The sequence below is a fragment of the Podarcis gaigeae genome, assembly GCF_964106915.1.
Source record: "Podarcis gaigeae genome assembly, chromosome: 8".
Classification (NCBI taxonomy): Eukaryota; Metazoa; Chordata; class Lepidosauria; order Squamata; family Lacertidae; genus Podarcis; species Podarcis gaigeae.
This window is the reverse complement of record NC_139684.1, coordinates 61,848,044-61,869,544: the sequence shown is the minus strand read 5'-3', so window position 1 is coordinate 61,869,544 and position 21,501 is coordinate 61,848,044. Positions and strand designations below refer to the sequence as shown.

General features: G+C 43.9%; 1 long non-coding RNA gene across 1 annotated transcript; it reads left to right on the top strand.

Moving 5' to 3' along the window:
* Window positions 1-8,143: 8,143 nt before the first annotated feature.
* LOC310850453 lies at window positions 8,144-13,155 on the top strand. The gene is made up of 2 exons (XR_014567329.1): window positions 8,144-9,567; window positions 12,553-13,155. It is a non-coding gene; the product is annotated as an uncharacterized lncRNA (long non-coding RNA).
* Window positions 13,156-21,501: the final 8,346 nt, after the last annotated feature.

Below are 21,501 nucleotides of genomic sequence, written 5' to 3'. Positions count from 1 at the left end.
TCTACGGGGTGCTTTTTGAGCTTCTCGCGAGAAACGGGTGCTTCTAGGCATTCAAGACTCTATGGTCCCTGCTCGCTCAGCCTTTCTCCCGCTCTCTGACGTGCGCAGATGAGCCCCGCCCACGGAGTCCCCTTCGAGCCCACGTGATGTTTCCCGCCCCCCTTTCCCTTGTTCCGCCTGTCCGCTTTCGCGTTCTAGGGGGCGGCGGCTCAACGAGCACCTGTCCTGCAAAGCGCTTTCAAAACGGTCCAGATCATTAAAACGCGCTGGTTTTTGCAGATGTCAGAGAAAGCCACCAGGGAGGGAGATCACTTATAAGCATCTCTTTAGTCTTAAGGGCTGAATAGAGCCTCCACGTGCAGGAACAGTATACCGAGGACAAACCGGGTAGGTGGGTGAAGAGGCGTTACCCCGTTTCTCTGCTTTGTGGGCTTCCTAGAGGGATCTTGCTCTGTGGGAAACACGGACTACTAGGTCCAAATACTCAATTATTTTGTTACTAATACTCTTAAATTGCACCTTTTCATTTTTGTTTCTTACAAAGAAACACTGGGAACATAAATGTATGCTGAAGGTGTGGATTATAAATAATGTAAATAGAATATCACTAGCAAAGCCTTTCCTGTGGTTCTTAAACTGGCTACCATTCCAACAGGTACCTAGTTAGTTCCAGAGGTGGCAAAGAAAGACCAATGCCCATCTTTGATCCCTTTTTGCATCTTCAAGCATCTCCGTACGTATTTTAGGCATTCCATTTACATATTCTAGTACAGGGGTCAGCAGACTTTTTCAGCAGGGGGCCGGTCCACTGTCCCTCAGACCTTGTGGGGGGCCAGACTCTATTTGGGGGGGGGAATGAACAAATTCCTATGCCCCACAAATAGCCCAGAGATGCATTTTAAATAAAAGGACACATTCTACTCATGTAAAAACACGCTGATTCCCGGACCCTCCGTGGGGCGGATTTAGAAGGTGATTGGGCCGGATCCGGGCCCCGGGCCTTAGTTTGCCCACCTATGTTCTAGTACTTCTGCCTCCTTTAAAGCTTCCTGATTTACCTGCTGTCTCTTGGACACCTCTCTTATGAACTGTGATTGACTCACCTTTGGCAAACACACACAAAAACCCACTCAAGGATATCAGAAGAGGGACCAGTGGCTCCCACTTCCCTGTGTGTTTACTTAAGTCGTCTGCTTTCTCCATCTCTATTCTGGAGAGTTTCAGGATTCTCAGAAGTGAGAGTGGTTTCTACCTGTAGCCTAAGCAGATCTGTAGGCAGGAGTCTGCAATTGCACTAACTACTCACCATGGTGAGTGAAATTCTGCCCTTTTGGTAGCATGACAAGCCAGCTACTATCTCTCAGCCGAACCTACCCCACAGGGCTGTTGTGAGAATAAGGTATTCTGCTGAACTGAACTTCTGATCTTATGGTTTAGTAGTTGTTGAACTGGTTTAGTTATCAGATTCAGGTAGGTAGCTGTGCTGGTCTGACACAGTCAAAATAAAAATAAAAATAATAAAAAAAATTGTCCAGTAGCACCTTATAGACCAACTAAGTTTGTTCTGGTGTAAGCTTTCCTGTGCATGCACACTTAAGAAGAAGTGTGCATGCACACAAAAGCTTATACCAGAACAAATTTAGTTGGTCTATAAGGTGCTACTGGTCAATTTTTTATTTTGGTTTTGGTTTAGTTGTCATGGCTTGTTTTATTGCATATTTTAATTAACAACTTTGAATTGCCCTAGTGGAATTGCTGTTGTTTATTTTAATTTAATCTGGATTTTACCATTGATTTTATAGTTGCAAACCACTTAGAAGCCATTTTGGCATACAGTGGCATCTCGGGTTAAGTACTTAATTCGTTCCGGAGGTCCATTCTTAACCTGAAACTGTTCTTAACCTGAAGCACCACTTTAGCTAATGGGGCCTCCCGCTGCTGCCACGCTGCCGGAGCACGATTTCTGTTCTCATCCTGAAGCAAAGTTCTCAACCTGAGGTACTATTTCTGGGTTAGTGTTGTCTGTAACCTGAAGCGTATGTAACCTGAATCGTATGTAACCTGAGGTACCACTGTATAGGCAATATATAAATAAATAATAAAGTAGTGGAGGAGTTATGAGCTTCTTGGAGGAAGAGTGGACTATAAATGTAATAAATAAAAATATATAATAAAGAGAATCTGAAAATGCTGTGCTCTGACCTACCCTGATAGCCCCCTTAATTTCTTGTTCCTTCTTCATCCCTTCCCTAGCACCCACTACTCTTATATTGTGCTTTCATCTCACCTGCTTCCGCTCCCCCTCCAGGATTATAATACTCCAGGGGTGACAAGCATGGCACCCATGGGGACCCTCTTGAGGTCTTTCCCTGGTGTCCACAAAGTCGCTGTGTACTGCTCCAGCTGTCATGAAGTTGGTTTAGAGTTGAAGGAGGAAGTTGGAAGAATGGCGCTTTTCCCCACTTCCTATTTCAGCTTAATGAGCTTCTCAAGAGTTGAATTTACCCGGTAATTCTATGGGATACAACTTTTACCCAGGTCCCTTAGAAAAAGTAAAATGTATGTGCGTGGGTACACACACACTTTCTTCCTGTCTCAGAGAAGCGTAGCTCACCCGGGAGAGGGAAGTGACCAGAGGGGGTGGCACGCCCGCAACAGTCATTCAAAAATCTGAATGTGCCCACAGATCTAAAAAGACTGGTGACCTCTGATGTAACCTACCTGCCTTGTGCTACCTGTTAGTGGGTTGCACTTGGATTACATATGTTGTGTCTAGGCCTGCAAAATACACCAGGCAAGAGGCAGGCCTGTAGCTTTAAAAACATGCCAGAAGAATGAGTGATGGGGGTGGGAGATGGGGGGCCCACAACAGCAACAAATTGTCTTTAAGAAACTGTATAAATGAGAGTAAGGCGCGTATTCACCATTTTGACTGTTTTCCAATCGCCCACAGCTACACTTGTTAAATTGAGCACCGCATGTGTAAATCAAAACAGGATGTTTTCCTTTACTGAACAATGGCAGAGCCCCATGCCAGTTTTTTAAGTGTGTGGATCCAATTTGGATTTTTAAAACAGGTTTTCCCTGTAGATTGTGAAGCATAGTGCTCGCTACACACAAAGCCAGGCTGCCTAACTTAGGGGTTTGTATTATTTTATTTCCAAAAGAAGTTAACCAAAACCAGGGGGGCACACTAACCAGCAGCTATCATCCTTGCCGATTTTTATTGTGCCCTAGGGTACAATTAAATGCTAAGGTTGTTATTGAATTGTCTTGACAGATTGAATTTTCAAAAGAGAGGCGAATCAGAAAGAAGGTAGGGAAAACATATAGACTGAATTTTCAAAAGGAAGGAAGAAAAATAAAGATTTATACGTTCTAAGCCCTGTACGTCAAGAAGCTCAGTCCAAAGCTAATTATGTATTACCAAACAGGACTGGAAAATTCTGAGGCGCCAATTTGACCTGGTGCCATAGGATATGGTATTAGTGCACCTGGTAATTTGAACTACAGGCAGCAACTGCTTTGCGACCATTCAATTGATGTGCAACCGCCAATGCATGGGTTGTTTTGGACCTGGAAGAGCGTGGAATGGGTCAGAATGGGCTTTGTGCTCCACCGGCATGCACGAATGCCTGGAACGGAAATGGGTAGCTGTATTTTGTCAGCTTTGTGCAAAGCTCAGACCCAGCGCCACACTTCTCCATATTTTGCAATGCTGTTCTCCAGCCAAGTAATGTGTACCAAAATTTCTATTCTAGCGTAAAGTGTGCATAAATACATATATTACTGAAAATAACACACATAATGATAAGGAAAAAAATGCTTTCAAAAATGTGTATGTTAGTCAGAATTTACCCAACAATGTTGCAGTGAGCCTCTAGAAAAGCAGGGATTAGACTAGATGGTATTTTAGTTCCTTCCTTTGGAAGTTAGTGTGGGGACAGACACATCCATGGCTTTTACGTCGTAACACCCTCCACAGTGGCACCCAATGGGTTAATGGAGCCAGCTTCTTTCCTGGGAATGGTTGCCTTTTGCCTCTCACCAATCATCAGAAATGGTGTTTACTCTCCACCTGAGATGGGGGAATCGATTGATGTGCACAGGTGAAAATGGATTGCAGCCCACTTGTCCAGTAGTGTCAATGGAGGTGATTAGCACTTGTGTCCATTTCCAGCTGATTGATAGCGCAGGTGAGAATCACTGCAAGGTCAGCCAGGACCACATCAGCGTGGTGCCCCCTCGCTTGGCGGAGAGTTCCTGTCAGTTGTCAATATGGACAAAGACATGTTGGAAGAAGACAAGCACTTTGCCTGAATTCAAAGATGCTCGGGACAGTCAGACGTCTGGGCACAGTAAGTTCAGTTCAGAGACACCAAAGAAATTACTTAAGCTAATATATAATTAGCTCTGAAATAACTCTGAATAGATGAAGTTAAGACTTTTCAGAGTCTTGGTCTACATGTGGAAAAACATTGAGGTTTTAGTAGACCATGGGCAGGATTCAGCTGATTCCCACTACCAGAAGCCAATGGAAGAGCTACCCATAGCACAATAGGGCTTCTTCTCTCTTCTACCATGATCCACCCCCTACAGCTCCTGAAATTGGCCCAGCGGGGTTGGAAGTCCCGAAACAGCATGCTAGTGGTGGTAAGATTGCCATGTGTGTTCAGCAGTGTAGCTAAAAAGGCCAATGCAGTTCCAGGGTGCATGCAGCAACAAAAGAACCTAGTGCTAGACTACAATCCCCGTCAACCCTGACAAGTGGCCATTCTGGCTGTGCCAGATGGGAGTTAAAGTCCCAGCAACATCCAGTGAGCCACAGATTCCCTTCTGCTTAGGATACGTCTGCTGCTCACTACAGTTTCTCCAAGTCTTGGCTTGTGTTCAGGAGATAGTAGCTCTAGAGTCACAGAGTGATGCAAGGGACAGGCAGGCAAGCGTGGTTTTGGGGAAATGACCCAATGGGGCAAATTTTACTTCTGGTGGTCCAAAGTTAGCTCATGAGCCAAGTTTCTCTGCCCCTGCTTTAGTGCCTGATAATAGAAATGGCTCAGCTAAAGCCTCTCCTGCTGTTCACACTGGGAGAGAAAGGTTTAAAAGCCCTCTGCTGACCTTGGGAGAGAGTAGGTGTGGTCTACATAATACTGGTAGGGAGGTGTGTCTACTTCAGAGGTGCGGAGCCTGTGACCCTCCAGATATTGTTGGGACTCCAGCTCCCATCAACAGTAGCCCAGTGGTCAGGGATGATAGGGGTTGTGATCCAGCAATATCTGGATGGCCACATGTTCTCCATCTTTGGCCTTTTTTCTTGTTGATAATCTGTGCTTTAATGGTGGTGCATGCTCTAGTTATCTCCCGCTTGGACTACTGCAATGCGCTCTACGTGGGGCTACCTTTGAAGGTGACCTGGAAACTGCAATTAATCCAGAATGCGGCAGCTAGATTGGTGACTGGGAGTGGCCGCTGGGACCACATAACACCGGTCCTGAGAGATCTGCATTGGCTCCCATTTCGTTTCCGAGCACAATTCAAAGTGTTGGTGCTGACCTTTAAAGCCCTAAACGGCCTCGGTCCTGTATACCTGAAGGAGTGTCTCCACCCCCATCATTCAGCCTGGACACTGAGATCCAGTACCGAGGGCCTTCTGGCAGTTCCCTCATTGTGAGAAGTGAGGTTACAGGGAACCAGACAGAGGGCCTTCTCGGTAGTGGCGGCCGCCCTGTGGAACACCCTCCCTTCAGATGTGAAGGAAATAAGCAGCTATCTTCTTTTTAAAAGACATATGAAGGCAAGTTTTTAATATTTAATGCTGTATTGTTTTTAACACTTGATTGGAAGCTGCCTAGAGTGGCTGGGGAAACTCAGCCAGATGGGCGGGGTATAAATAATAAATTATTATTATTATTATTATTATTATTATTATTATTATTATTATTATTATTTTGCACCAAGGCTCTATTGCCTTATTACTAAAAACTGTTTTAAACAGTAGGAATGTTGGAGCAAACTGGGGTGTGGGGAGATAAACATTTTGATAACATAGCTTCTGGGAAAGCAGCGGAGTGCAATTGGATGGGGCTTTCAGTCCTTTATTAAATTAGCAATCTAACACTTTTTTCACTAGAACAGTTACTGTATGAACATTTTCCTATTTATTTAAAAATTACTGCCCCCAAAGTGTATTTGCCCTAATTAAAAGATCATGAAACTGAAAAGGAAATATCAACAAAGTAGCACGATCAGAATGATAATAGGGAAAGTAGACTGAGTGACAGACAGAGTCTTCTGCCCAGGACTTCACTGTACATGTCAAATTAGGCTGCCACTACTTTGCAGTAATGAATCAATCATACCAGCAAATTTAGGTTGTGTAGTTAAAGTGGATTATGGTGCTCTTGTGCAATAAGCGTGCCCTCCCCAACTTTTTTTGAAAAGAAAGTGACAGAAGAATGCACCGGAAAGGTGAATGCAAACAAATCAGAATGTATGCTCAATAAATCTCCATACTTTTTTTGTATGAAAAGAAATCAGGATGAATCCCCAATAAGGTGATTGTCTGGATGAGCCCCAGGACCTTTGGAAAAGGTGGAAGAGTAGTGCAAATACTTTCTACATCTCCAAAGACTGTGCTGCTTCTGTATATTTAAAAAAGAAAGAAAGAAAAGGAGGTGGATTTTCTGTGGTCTGAGAAAAGATAGAAGAGCCACAGAGAAAACATAGGATGTGAAGATGAATGTGTGTAGATGCCCCATGAAAGTGACTGAATGAAGCATAAGAACATATCACAGATTGCCAGATCAGGCCATTGACCCATCTAGTCCAACATCCTGTTCTGACAGTCGCCAACCAGATACCAGTGGGAAATCTGAAGGCAGGACAATAACAGAAGAGCACTGTCCCTTCCTGCGGTTTCCAGCAAGTGGCATTCAGAAGCATTACTGCCTTTGACAATGGAGGCCAAGCATAGACATCATGCCTAGTAGCTACCGATAGCCTTATTCTCCATGAATCTTAAGAGTCATCCAGTTTGACAGCTGTCACTGTCTTCTGTAGGAGTGAGTGCCATAGTTCAGCTATGCTCTGTGTAGAAGCAGCCCTAACAGGAAAAAAAAAAACACATTGGGGTCTGGCTTTGCTCCCAACTTCCAGTGACTTATCCCTAGACCAGAAATGTGGAACCTGTGGCCCTCAGCTCCCACCTTCCCTGACCATTGACCATGCTGGCTGGAGCTAATGGGAGTTGGAGTTAAACATCAGGTCCCCCACCCCTGCCTTAGACAGGGGAAGGAGATAAACTGGGGAGGAAAAGGAGTTAATGGGATATTTTTAGAACTGGTGGCGGCACACGTCAGTCCATGCGGAAAAAAGAAACACTGTGCTCCACAGGTCATGGGATGCCTGTAATGATGACCCTGAGTGGATGGAAACGCCACGTCTTGAAACAAATCCTATCTGACAGTTTTTACAGTACGTTCGTTCAGAGCAAAAATGCCCTGTCCCCTGTCACCCAGATTGAAATTATTAAGGAAGACAGACATTTCACTGACAACGCTAGCCCCAGGCGAGAAAATATTCCTTCTGTTCCTCTCTGAAGGTCAGAGCTCACATCATGCAAAACACTTAAAAACACACATGCACAGGCACAATCATGCATGCACTTACACATGCAGGGCCAAAACTTCATCACTGCAAACAGCCTTAGATTTGTTTATTTTTTTAAGAAGCAAGGGATTTATTTCATATTTAGCAAATAATTCTATCTATAGGATTCTATTCCCTGATTTATTTGGGGGGGGGCTGTTTCCCAACTATATAATGCCCTTTCTTCTTACTTGATGCTTCTCTGTCCATCCGTGTACCTCACCCCCACTCATCCATCCATCCAGTCCCTTCCCCTCCAACTCGGGATGGGCAAATCTGTCCATTTCAGTTTCTGATTTTCCCAACCTTAAGTTCAGTTCTCTACATTTTCATATCAGCTTGCAGATTTGTTTTTGTTTTTAAGTGCTCTCAGAAATTCATCCACATTTTCGTGTGAATTTCTTTTAATATATACTGTTTGTGGTGGGAATGCGGTTTTGTCTCATATACATATTTTTGCAAAGTGATTCCCTCTAAAATAATGCACGTTTGCATGTTATTTTCATAGATATATGTATTTTTATGGACACTTAAAAATACTCATGAAAATTAATCCAGCATTTTAGTGTCTTTCTCCTAATACACATATTCATATATAATTTTGTCTAATACAGTTGTACCTCCGCTTACATAGCCTCCACTTACGTAAACTTCGGGATACGTAAGCAGCAAAGCCGGAAGTATATTTCTGGGTTTTTGCCGTGCGTGCATGCGCAGAAGCGGTCTCTCCGGTTGCAGAAACCTCGGGATCCGACCGGAGCTCCGAAATGGATCCCGTCCACAACCAGAGGTACCACTGTAGATACATTTTTTGCACAATGCAAAAACGTGAGAACCAATCTCAAGATGTTGACAAAAGAGTCATGTGCTTTTCGTGAATGCTGTCTCCCAAGCCATTTCCAGACATCCCTCATTCTCCCTTGATATAGTGAGTCATTGGCCTTTCCCCCTTTACCCTTTAAAAATATATAATTTAAAATTTTGGAATCGCCCACCTGGCCACAAACTGTGGCTTTACTATGGTAGGGAAATGGCAAATTACTGCAGCACTGGAAAGAGAAGTCCACACTCTCCATCCAACAATGGGCTAAGGAACTACACTGTCCCTTTTTGAACTCGCGGTATTCTGGCAAGATGGCAGGAGGACTCATATCTGGGCTGCCTTCACAGACACACATGCAATACAATCAATGTAGCAGGTGGTTTCCCTTCATATAACACCACAGCAAGGCATCTTACACCTCCTCCTCACCATGCTTTTCTGTTTCAGCTTGGGAACTACTGGCAAAGTGCAGCGGTGGAGGAGGCCACTTGGGTGCCTGGGGCAGTGCACCCAGGGGCGCAGCGAGCTGCCCATAGGGGTGTGGCACACCACAAGGCCTTCAGAGTCTGCCTGCCTCCTTCCACTCAGTCGCCCTACAGCTGGGGGGGAGGCAGTAGGCAGACCATTTGGGCAGCAAGAAGCCTGTGCGCGCCCAAGCCACCACGTCTCTCCCAGTGAGTGCCACCCACCATTTTGTCACCCCCCTCGGTGACACCGGGAGCAGCCCACACCCACCACCCACACCTTCCTCCGCCCCTGGCAAAGTGGTGATGAGTACCAGAACTTCCTCCAGTTCATGGCAAGGCAAGCTCCCAGTGGGCCCTGCTAGATGTGTTTGTGTAGATGTTGCCTCAGCAAAGGCTTAGAGTCATCTGAAGCATTCAAAAGAATGGCAGGGCTTGCCAGATTTTTACCAAATTTTGCATGGTGGTTCCTGAAATCAATAAGCAGCTTTTTAATGTGTGCATCTCATATTATGTATTTTAGGAAATTGCTTGTTCAAAGAGTCTCCTGGATCAGGCCATCATGTTTTCGCAGTGGTCTACCACATGAGAAGCCCACAAGAAGGAGCTGAGTGTATCAATGCTCCCCGTCAGGTGTGATTCCCAGCAACTGGCGTTCAGAAGCAGACTGCCTCTCACAGTGGAAGTGAAGCATGGCCACGATGCTTTGAAGCTGAACTAGATGCTGGACATTGATGCTGGACAAGATAACCTTGCTCTGATTGAGTAGGGTTCCTCTTAGGTTCAAGTCCAGTGTTGCCTAGTGTTGTCTGCCAGCAGCTCTCCCGGGTCTCAGACAGGGGTGTCTCCCTGCTGGGTCCTTTCTGTGGGGTGGGGAGAGATGCATGTCCTCAGTTTTAGCTATTGCTCCCATGCAAAACAGGTTACTTCTCACTTAAACAGGCCATTGAGCTTCCATCACACATGTTTAGACCCAAGGAAACAAAACTCTAGGGACTAGTAACCTTGGAAACAAAGGGGAGTTTTAACTGGGAATCCTTCTGCTGATCATGGATCTTTTCTCCATCTTCTGCTTTAAACTTTCCCTTTCTTTCTTTCTTTCTTTCTTTCTTTTTGGAATTTCCATTTCCATTCAGAGGAAAGTTGAAAACTTTCCCCTCCTTTCTTTTTCCCTCTCTTCCACACTTCCTTTACTCCCACTCCTCCACCCCCTAAGTTTAATTCTGAACAGCCGGCTGCGTTCAGCCTGACTGGTTTGTTATGGCTTATAATTTGTGTTAGGATTAATTAACTAATTACCGACAAATGTCCGTTGGCAAGATTCTGCTTCTGCTTGTCAACTTGAAGTATTTAATTATTTTAATCATTTACTTTCATCTTCAGAATTTATGCTCTTCGAAGAGCGTTTCTAGGCATCTTTTAATTATTATTCTAGGGGTTTTTTTACCCCTCCCTGAGATGGCAGTCCGGGTAGGGGGCTGGGAGCAGAGGCTGATATAATTTCACATTAACTATTTCAGCTAATCAACTTGCTGCAATTTTGGAAAATTGTGTTGGATTTCCAAACCTTTTGATGCATTGAGTTTCATTGTGGGTTTCCCCATTTTGTTTTCCTTTTTTGTATTAGCAAATAAAATGGGTGAGCTTAATGGGCAAGGGAGGGTGGGTAGAAATCCAGACTCACTTCAAAGTATCCAAAATATGAAGTCAAATAATAGTTGTTCTTCCATCAATATATTCCACCACAACCATCCAAAGATTATAATGGTGGTGAATGTTGTTTCCTGTAGACTCCATTTTGCAGGGGCACAGAGCATTTTTGCAATCAGCACTAATAACATATTTAAGGTTGGAATCCTAAACTCTAGTGAATATGTCCCATTTAATGCCATGGGAGTTACTTCTACCTTGTGTGTCTCTGTAGGGATGAGGTAGAAATTAAATTCACTGCTCATTTAAAGACAGATCTACATAATTTGCTCTCTCCAAAACAATACGTGAACCGTGACACAGCCATGTTGTGAAATTTGCACATCTCTTAAATTTTCGGTGCAGTTCTCCAACCAAAAACTGTGTACAAATATGTATATTTTATGGTAAATTGTGCATAAAAAAAACAAACATTAGTGAAAACAACAAAGAAGAGCCATATAAGTCTTGGTCATTTTCATCATATCTCTAACATTAGGGTAGATTGGTTTGGAAAAATGTGCATATTAGGCAAAATTGTATATAAACATGTACATGGTTTTTTGTAAGCTGCTTTGAGGGGTTTTGTATTTTAAAATCAAGCTATGTATAAATTTTATGGACTACGTAAACAAAATAATACTAAGAAAGGTAAAGGGTAATGGGACCCCTGACCATTAAGTCCAGTCGTGATCGACTCTGGGGTTGCGGTGCTCATCTCGCTTTACTGGCCGAGGGAGCCGACGTACAGCTTCCGGGTCATGTGGCCAGCATGACTAAGCTGCTTCTGGCGAACCAGAGCAGCGCACAGAAACGCCATTTACCTTCCCGCTGGCGTGGTACCTATTTATCTACTTGGACTTTGACGTGCTTTCGAACTGCTAGGTTGGCAGGAGCAGGGACAGAGCAACAGGAGCTCACCCCGTCGCAGGGATTCGAACCACCAACCTTCTGATCGGCAAGTCCTAGGCTCTTTGGTTTAACTCACAGCGCCACCCGCATCCCTAATACAAAGAAAAGGTTGTACTAAAATGCTGATGAATTTCCATCATGACAACCTGCAGACTGATGTGGAAATGTAGAGAACTGAATTTAAGATTGGGAAGCTGAGAAGCTGCAATTGGTACAGATTCACCCATCCCTATTGAAAACTCAGGTTGGCCGACGGTTGCCAGAGGATGGCTCACTATCTGCCGGAGTCTTCTGTTTGAAGGGCTGCCTGGCCCAAGTCCCTAAAATGGTAGAGCAGAAGCGGCCTTGCAGTTGCCCATTCTTGAAAGAAAAATGCATCTACATTAAAGATCTGATTCCTACATTGTGAGTAGGGAGGGATGGATGGACCTCTCTCTTTCTCTCTTTGTCATCCTTAAATTCAGTTATCCACATTTCTGCAGCGATTTGCAATTTTTTAAAAAACACTCATGAAAATTAATCAACGTCTTAGTGTGAATTTCCCTAAAAAAATTATTTTTGTATGTAGTTGTAATGAATGTACCTAATTTGCAAGCAATTTCCCTTACTATAACACATTTTTGTACATCATTTTCAGCAATATATTCATTGTTATGCATACAACACAGACACATTTTTGTAAACATTGGAGAACTGCATTGTAAAATTGAAAGAAGTGTTGAGTTTTGAAGAAGGGCTATGTTTCGGTTCTTGTTTGGGAAAGTTTGAATTGAGTAGCTTTGCTTTTAAATGCAAACAGAATTGAATTTCTCCCGCATCCCTAATTGTAAGGAATGTAAGGAACAGACTTCCGGACAAGGAAGTAACTCTGGGAACTCACTGGGGAATTAGCCAGCCTCTAGAGAATCTTGCTTAAAGTGCTACTTTACAGAACGTTTTGTGAGAAAACCTACAAAGCCTCTTTTTCTGTCTCCTTTCTTTAAGGCTTACCATTTTCACAAGTTTGGCCATTTGCAGCCAGTGGAATCCTAACCTGGAGGACGATGATCTTATAGCACCTGGAGATGAGACATTATTCTCTAAGAGGATATGGAAACTCTGCAGCTCCTGTTTACTTTGCACCAGGCACCCCTCCTCTTTTCCCTTATTCTTCGCAAAGTTAAAACTCCTGCATCTGGTTGCAAGCGTTTAGTTTTGCAGTTTAGGGCTGGTTTCTAAGGGGCATTTATTCATTTATTTTATTACATTCACATTCCACCTTTCCTCCAAGGAGCTCCATTGTCCCCCTGCTCCCCAATTTAGCCTCACAACAACCCTGTGAGGTAGGTTTATGCTGAGACACAATGACTGGCCCAAGGTCATCCAGTGAATTTCATGGCCGAGTTGGGACTTGAACCTCGTCCTCCCAGGTCCTAGTCCAATGCTCTAACCACTGCACCACACTGAATTTTCTCATAAGGGCATTGAAACAGATGACTTTTGAGCAGCGTGTCAAGAAGCAAGTGAGTATGTTTCTGTGGCCTACAAGAAAAAGCTCTTTTCCTACCTATTAGAGATTTTTGTAATTAAGCCGTATATAAACTGTTGAAATAAATGAGTAAATAAAATCGTTTAAATAGCTTTTTTTCTGTTGTTTTGACTTGAAAATGAGCTTTTAAAACATTAATGACACGTAATTGTTTTTCAAAAGCTTTCTAGCATCTTTGACAGATATATATCTATCTTTTGTCCACATCGCCAAAAACACTGTGGCAACGTTAATACACCATTGTTAAATATCTGGGAACTGAAAAGAAATGGAACCTCACTTTTGCTTCTCGATGAAAAGTTTCCTAGTTTTTCCTGCCTTATATTAGCTGCAAAGGGAGAGACGTGTTGGCTTAGAGAAAAGTCCACCCCTCTTTTTCATTCTCCAAAGAAAGGGGCTAGAAAGAATCTGGCAACAAAAACTCTGTCCCTAACATTCAGAAGCACAAATGAATCCCTCAGATTAAATAGCAGACGAGGCTTCACTATTTAAAATATTTCTCCGGGGTACGTAACTAGAGAGGAGATAATTAGGGACAAAGCAGCAGTATTATTACGACTGATCATATCACTCTCGGTGTAATCTGGAGTGATGTCTAAGAAGACCCAGGGAGGCTAGCCTTTTGTAGCAAAAGTTACTCCATATTGCTATCATACTGATACTCAGCAACAACTGAGCATGCTTTTTCTTGGGTAGAATTTCCCCACAAACCACAGTTGGTATCCAAAAAGCTACATGTGGGTGTGTCCAGCTGAATGTTTTACTTCTGTTATTTGAATACCAGATGGTGACACACAGGCTAAATGCATGACTGACAAGTGCCCAGTTTGTAGGTGTTCCTTCACCTCTCTCCTCTAAATACAGTGGTACCTCGGGTTAAGTACTTAATTCGTTTTGGAGGTCTGTACTTAACCTGAAACTTTACTTAACCTGAAGCACCACTTTAGCTAATGGGGCCTCCTGCTGCTGCCGCGCCGCCGGAGCACGATTTCTGTTCTCATCCTGAAGCAAAGTTCTTAACCTGAAGCACAATTTCTGGGTTAGCGGAGTCTGTAACCTGAAGCGTATGTAACCTGAGGTACCACTGGGGTACCTGTGAGGTACTGTGGGGGCATAGCTGGGTTACCTTTACAGCAAGGTTGAATTATAGGGGCCTGCCTTCAAAAAGCATCCAAAAACTTCATCTGGTACAAAATGTGGTGCTTTAACCAGAAAGGACATTGTTTCTGGAGCACACAACTCCTCTTTTACATCAGCATCATTGGCTTCTGAGCTCAGTTTGAAGTACAGTGGAAGGAATCTAGCGCAGTGGTGGAGCACCTGCTTTGCATGCAAAAGGTTCCAGGTTCAATCCCTGGCATCCCCAGGCAGGGCTGGGGAAGAAGCCCATCTGAACCCCTTGAGAGCTGCTGCCAGTCAGTGCAGACAATACTGGGCTAGATGGACCAAGAGTCTGACTCAGCATAAGGCAGTTTCTCATTTTCCTTACCTTTAAAGCCCCCCAAACCTTGGGACCAAGATGTTTAAAGGATCAGCTTAGCAGCCTTGTAGCTGGTATTGCTTTGGAATTTTAAGACACCAAACACTCAAGTTCTGTTTGGAAATCGGTAGTTAAAACCAGTGCAGTTTTGAAAGGTTGAGCCTGCCATCTTTATCTTCATCATCTTCATCATCATTTTATTTGTATGCAACCTTTCCATAGTTAAAACAATGCTCAAGGCAACTTACAACATGACAAGACTTACATAACTACCAACGTAACAAAAGCTATAAGCAATATATAATTCAATTAAATAAATGATTCAAGATAGCATTTGATTGTATCCAAACATAGGCAAAACTCTGCTCTTTGAAATCAAGGATCATGCAACATGTAGTTTCCATATCCTAAGAGGTGTCCCAATGCATAGCAAACAAACACTTCCAAAATATATAGTTTATATAATAAATGATTTATAAACCTCAGGATGAAAAAACTCTGGGATATCCAGCCTCATATAACTTAATTTGCTTAAGTCTAATTCATACAGGAAGGTGTTAATACCATAAAGTGAGCTGTCCTGCCATGCTTAGCTATGTCACATCCCCTCACCTTGGAAGAAATAGGTAAGCAAACCTATTGTTGTACCCAGTACACCTGAGATGCATGTGAAGAGGTTGGACTGGCTTCACCAGCTCAGCCACATGGCTCTCACTAGTCACTCTTGAGTTCCAATACCAATAATTTAGAAACTTTGTAACCACTTTGTAACTAAGCTAAGTTTTACTGCCTGTGCAATTTTTCTGACTGATGTATGAGAAAGCACATGAACCTGACCTTTGATGAGTTTGTAAATAAACCAATTTTAACTTGCCAAATGTGGTCTTTCCCCATGCTTGGGGAAGAGGAAAATTTTGGAACTCACTTGGAAGGACATATTTTAAAGGCCTTACAGCCTATATATCCATGCTTTGCTGCATATTTTGTGACTTTAAATCTCTGCTGGGGTTCTCTCACCAAAGAGTCCTTGCTCCAAACTCGTATCTTGGTATCCAGGAATTCTTATATATATACAGCCTTAAGCAGACTGCTATTCTTCCTTCCACAACTGGCCTTGCCCTGCCAGCAAGTCTTGGGGTGAACTATTTGGTGATTAACCCAGGGCATTCTGAAATGCTGGCCTGGACTAAGGAATGGATCTGTCACAAACATTACAGCCCTGCCCCATAAATCTGTATGATTCAGACTCCCTCCTTCATGGTGTTTTCACATTGGCTGAAGGCCTTTTTGTCTCAGCAGCCTTTTGAGCTGTCTGGTGTTTGAATGCTTTACGCATGGTTCCCAGTATTTGTTACTGGTTTTATCTGCTGCTTCTTTTGCTATTCCACATTTAGCTTTAAAGTGGATGGTTTTACATTTTTTGATGTTAGCTAATTTAGGCTTCTGAGTGTGCAACTTTAAGAACCTTTGGCCCCCTCTTCCCTTTGCATTCCCTTTTCCTTTTGTGTTCTTAGCCTGAGGGCAGGTATTACATTAGAAACAATTCTTGTAAGCTGCTCTGAGAGTCTTTTTTGTCTACAGAGCAGGGTGGAAAAGGCTATAAATAAATAATAAATACAATAAAAAATGTATTCATAAAATAATAAAAGTAAATAACTGGAAAGGTGGGACATAAATGTTCAGCTGTATCAATTACTAGATCTTGGATTTGTCAAAGAGGCACCTTGTGTCATTAAAATTAATCAGCAACTTCTAAGCATTGACAGACAAACATTTCCAAAAGGCGAACATTTGGAAAGAGTTCCAAATTGGAAAAGTCCGATTTGGATTTGGACATTATGTGGAATGTCAGATTTGTGTGGATTTTCATTTCAGTTCTACTGAAGGTGCAGATGGCATTGGATGTGTAAGCAAGCAGAAGCCTGCGTCTTGCCAATCTTATGAAAGTGCCTTGATTTAATCTCCCTTCTTGAGTCATTACAGACTCTTGCACCTTGTGTTTCTTTGGGTGAACAGCTACTTCCCAGTAGCTCACCAAAAGCGACGTGCGTTGCCCTAACAGAGAGATCTAAATGAGATTGGAAAGATCGTCTTAATTAGCTTCGAAATCCTGCTAATTAGAGGCCTCGCTACATTAAAACATTGCTTCAGTGACCAGACCGGGTCACAGCTACAAATGAACCCTGATGAAGAAAAAAGTGCTTTGCTACGGCAAGCAGCTGGATCCAATCCACCTCCAGGGGTTTGTGAAGGGAAAGGATGTTTTAAGTTTGACTTCAGTGTCTCCTGAGGATAACTTGGGACTCCCCCTTGCCAGCACATGTGACATTAGGACCCCCACAGACTTTCAGCCTAAGGCCTTCAAGACAAGTTTCATTGCCACCACAACAAGTCATGTCCCCTTAAAGGGAACAGGAAAAGACAGATGTGCTGGAAAGCAAGACTGTGTGTGTGTGTGTGTGTGTGTGTGTGTGTGTAGAAGGCCTAGACTGGACAGATCAACTCGTCCTTTTGACAGACAGAACATCCGTCTTAGGCTTCTGTCACTGTGGTAGGGCAGCATTCCTGTTCCTTGCACTGTTTTCATCTTCATCTCATGGGTCTATTCAGGGGAGATGGGCATATATTTGTGGGAAAGTAGCAGAGCATAGTACGAATGGACAAACATATCAGTTCTGGTTTCTTTCATTTTCTAATTTTTCCAGTCTTAAGTTCACCAAATTTCTGCATCATTCTGCCCTTTTTTAAAAGGCCTCACAAAAACTCATCAGCATGTTAATGTGCATTTCTCCTCATAAATTCACTGTATTTTGGATATATTACTGTATATAAGTTGTTTGTGTGTAACTCAAGCTCTTTTGGTAACACTAGTCACCAGCATGGAATACCATCACCGTTTGTTTGTTTGTTTGTTTGTTTGTTTGTTTGTTTGTTTGTTTTAACCACTCATGGCAGCTGTTTTGTGCTGGCAACCCTGGTATTTTTACCATGGTATGCATGCCAGCACGTCATGTTTTAACAACAACAGCAATCCCAACCCAAACCTATTGCTGTTTGGTGTGCATTTGGACACCTCTATTGGAGATAACTAGACACAATTTTGAATCAAAACAGCCAACTGAGCCTTTCAAAACTGCACTGGTTTCTTAGATTTTCCCAGTAATGCCAGGCACAAGTCTAAAAAGTTAAGCAGCTTAAAATCCTTATGAAACAACAGGTAAAATGTAGCTTAAAATTATTTGTAAGGTAAAGGTAAAGGTACCCCTGCCCGTACGGGCCAGTCTTGACAGACTCTGGGGTTGTGCGCCCATCTCACTCAAGAGGCCAGGGGCCAGCGCTGTCCGGAGACACTTCCGGGTCACATGGCCAGCGTGACATCGCTGCTCTGGCGAGCCAGAGCCGCACACGGAAACGCCGTTTACCTTCCCGCTGGTAAGCGGTCCCTATTTATCTACTTGCACCTGGAGGTGCTTTCGAACTGCTAGGTTGGCAGGCGCTGGGACCTAGCAGCGGGAGCGCACCCCGCCGCAGGGATTCGAACCGCCGACCTTTCGATCAGCAAGTCCTAGGCGCTGAGGCTTTAACCCACAGCGCCACCTGCGTCCCCCTAAAATTATTTGTACCGGGGCCTAAAGTATGATGCTAAAAGGCTTGTGGAAATAAAAAGGTCTTTAGCAGCTGAATAGATGTTAATATGGGTGTCAGGTAAGCCTGACTAGAAAAGGCATTCCAAAAATAGGAAGTCACCAGAAAAAGTCCTCCTTTAGTAACCAGCTACTTCATCTGTTTAGACTGAACAAGCGTTCAGGGGGAGCCTGAGGAGAGTACCAAGGGCAACATAGAGAAGCCTGGAGGGCCACATTTGGGCCCTGAGCCTGAAGTTCTCTACCCTAGCTCCTGGGTGATAACATGGAATCATGGGATACCCCAGCAGGTCCCTTGGAAAGGCAGTTGGGACAAGCACGCTGGGATTTGCAATCTCCAGCTGTGGGGGATGGAATCGGGTAGAAGAGAAGTGACTGAAGTTACAAAAACATGTGAACTGTACTAGGTATACATCTTTTTAAAAACCATGGCCATCTCCCACCCTAAAAGGCTGCTTCATAGTTTATCCAAATGCACCTCCATAGGAACATATTTTGCTGCATCCCATTTGTCCATCTGGCCCAGTATTGTCTGCTCTGACTGGCAGCTGCTCTTCAGGACCCAGGCAAAGCGAGGCTGTCCCCACAATCAGGGGCTGCCAACCCTTTTGGGCCAGTCAGCCTTTTTGGAATGTTGAGAAAGTACCGGGGGCACCGGTCACAAAATGGCTCCCGGGAGGTGCATGGCATAAAGCAAATCAGCCGCCATACAGCATGGTTTAATAGCTGCCACATCTCAACTGTCAAAGAAAAAGTACTGTTAAATGGTGTGGACATGGTCTCCTGCCCACACTGCCAAATGTACATTGGCCACTGCTGGTATGGGAGAAGCCAAGCCAGTGCAAACAGGAAGTGAGCAAGAGCAGCAAACACTCTCTGATGCATTGTGGGTTTTTTAGAGGATAGCTCTCAAGAGCTTTCATAGGTGCCATAAGAGATACTGGCAGGCACACTGGTGCCCACAGGCACCACATTGGCGACCCCTGCACTACCTGATCGTTTTTACTGGGGTTGAACCTGCAACCTTCTGCAGGCAAGCTATGAACTCCACCCCTGATTGGTGGTCCTGTTCCCCCATTGTTAGACGGGTGCAAAGGATGCAAAAAGATTCCAGTCGCTTCCCCTAAAAAAGCCCCTAAGCAAATCTATTCTCTTCCTCTTTGAGGTCTTGCTAGGATTGCCCCAGTTCTGCAAAACACGAGATTCACATTGGATCAGAAAGGTGTATAAATGTGGGGCTGCTTTCCGGAGCATTGAGGCTCGCCCTATTGCAGGCTGACAGAATGAACTTCAGTTGACGCCCCCGGCTGTTCCTTTCCAGTTCAGCTGTTCCATTTCAGGCTGCAGAGCCAGTGGAAGGAAGCTAAAAGATCGCTTCACTGACCAGCCAGTACATTAACTGCCCTGTTGCCCTGATCAGATGCGGTTTTACAGACAATGGCCACCGGCTGTTTAGGCAATGTATAAATTAACATAGGCTACACATACTAGGAACATATTTAAATGAGAGGCGAAGGACCCTTTATTTGTCAATCACTTTGCGCTCCGCTCACATTTGCTTATTTCTTCAGAAGCATTTTTTTGGGGGGGAGGGTCATTAATACCTCCTGCTGTTTCCACCACAGAATGAGGAAGGGGAAGACAGGAGGTGTAACTTAAATGATCCAGCATTCATTTTGCCCACTGCTCCTCTCCAATTTAATTAATACAATAATAAACAGATCCCTTGAATTTGCTTCTCTCTCTGCCTCTTGCTCAATCTGGCTCTGTAACTTATGACCTTCAAGTCAAAACACCTTTATTTCTGCTCGCTTTCTAATAGGCCTAGCACAGAGGGATCCAGAATCTCAACTCTCACATGAGCAGCTTGGAAAACAGGAATCCTATGCAACAGTTTTCCTAGAAGCTCAAAGGGATTACCCACCTCAGTCATTCTTTTACAACAGCGCTGTAAGGTAGGCTATCATAGCACAGTGGCTAAACTGGAGCTGCAACCCCGCCCCCAGTTCAAACATCTCCCCTTCCATGCGGCATTTTGCTGTTGGGAGTTTTGCACTTTAAAATGTGTCTATTTTAGAAGCCTTTTTGTATTTGGGTTGTTGGTGTCAAATTCTGCAAGCCACCTCAAGTATTTTGTAAAGAAAGGCAAGTTCAAGAAAACAGAAAAGTCACTGAACATGTGTTCCTCAGCGGCAGTCTACAGTGGTACAGTCCAGCAAGACCTGCAGTAGTCAAGCTCTGTCAACAGACTAGGGTCCTCCTGGAGCATACCACTTTAGAACTGAGGGAAGCAGTGAGCAAATGACAGAGAGCTAGAGAAGAGTACTGCAGCTTAGGAGGCTGCCTAAGTCCAGAATTGATCTGCAGCCAAAGTAAACAAATAAGCACTAATTTATATCCTACGCTTTTGCAGTTGCATTTCTCTTTGGTACTTTCACTTATATATCCACTATTATGCACATACTGTATTCCCTTAATATACGGTATTCATTTTTGTAAACATTTAGTTGGAGAACTGCACCGCAACATTTGTAAATATATGTGAATTTTGAAGGATGGCTGTTTCATTTCTCATACAATTTGAGCTGTTGTTGTTGTGTTGAAAATGTCAATTTGCTAGATTCAGCTTTAAATGTGAACTGAATCAAATTTCGCTCCCATTCCTACTGGCAACACAGCAACATCTGCAGCAGGTGCTTAAGCAGAGGTTAGGCAGAGACCTGTCAGGGACGTTGCAGATTAGAAGGACACCAAGACCCGACTTCCGGAGGCGGCGTGAACGACAATGGCTGCCCTCTTCTAATTGTGAAGGGGGAGCTCCGCAGAAACGGGTCGTCCGCTACGGCGAAGCGGAGACCCACGTCGGAAAACCACAGGCAGCGAAAGCCTGTGGCTGTGGGACTCGGCGGGCACCAGAAGCGCCCCCCGAAACGCAGAAGAGACCCCGTAAGGGGTCTCGGAACGTGGAAGGGTTGGCGCGGTGCTGTGAGTCGATCGCTCTTTCTGTGGAGTGAAGCCGCGTAGCTGCTGTCGGTGAGCGCTGACCTCTTTTCCTGGGAACATCCGATTTAAAAAGCAACAACCCGTGAGTAAGAAAAGAAGGAAAGATTTGGAGGCTAAATTATTGCTAATTTGGCTAAAAGCGGGAGACGCAACCAGGAAGTCCATCTCCCGTCTCTGCTTAAGATTCAAAGCAAAGGACTTTGATGTTTGGAGCCTTTGAAGAGGCGCTAAAAGGCAATCAATCTTTACATCTATTGGAGCTGTGTTTAGGACTTAACTCTTTAAGTGATTCACTTCTTAATACGAACTGT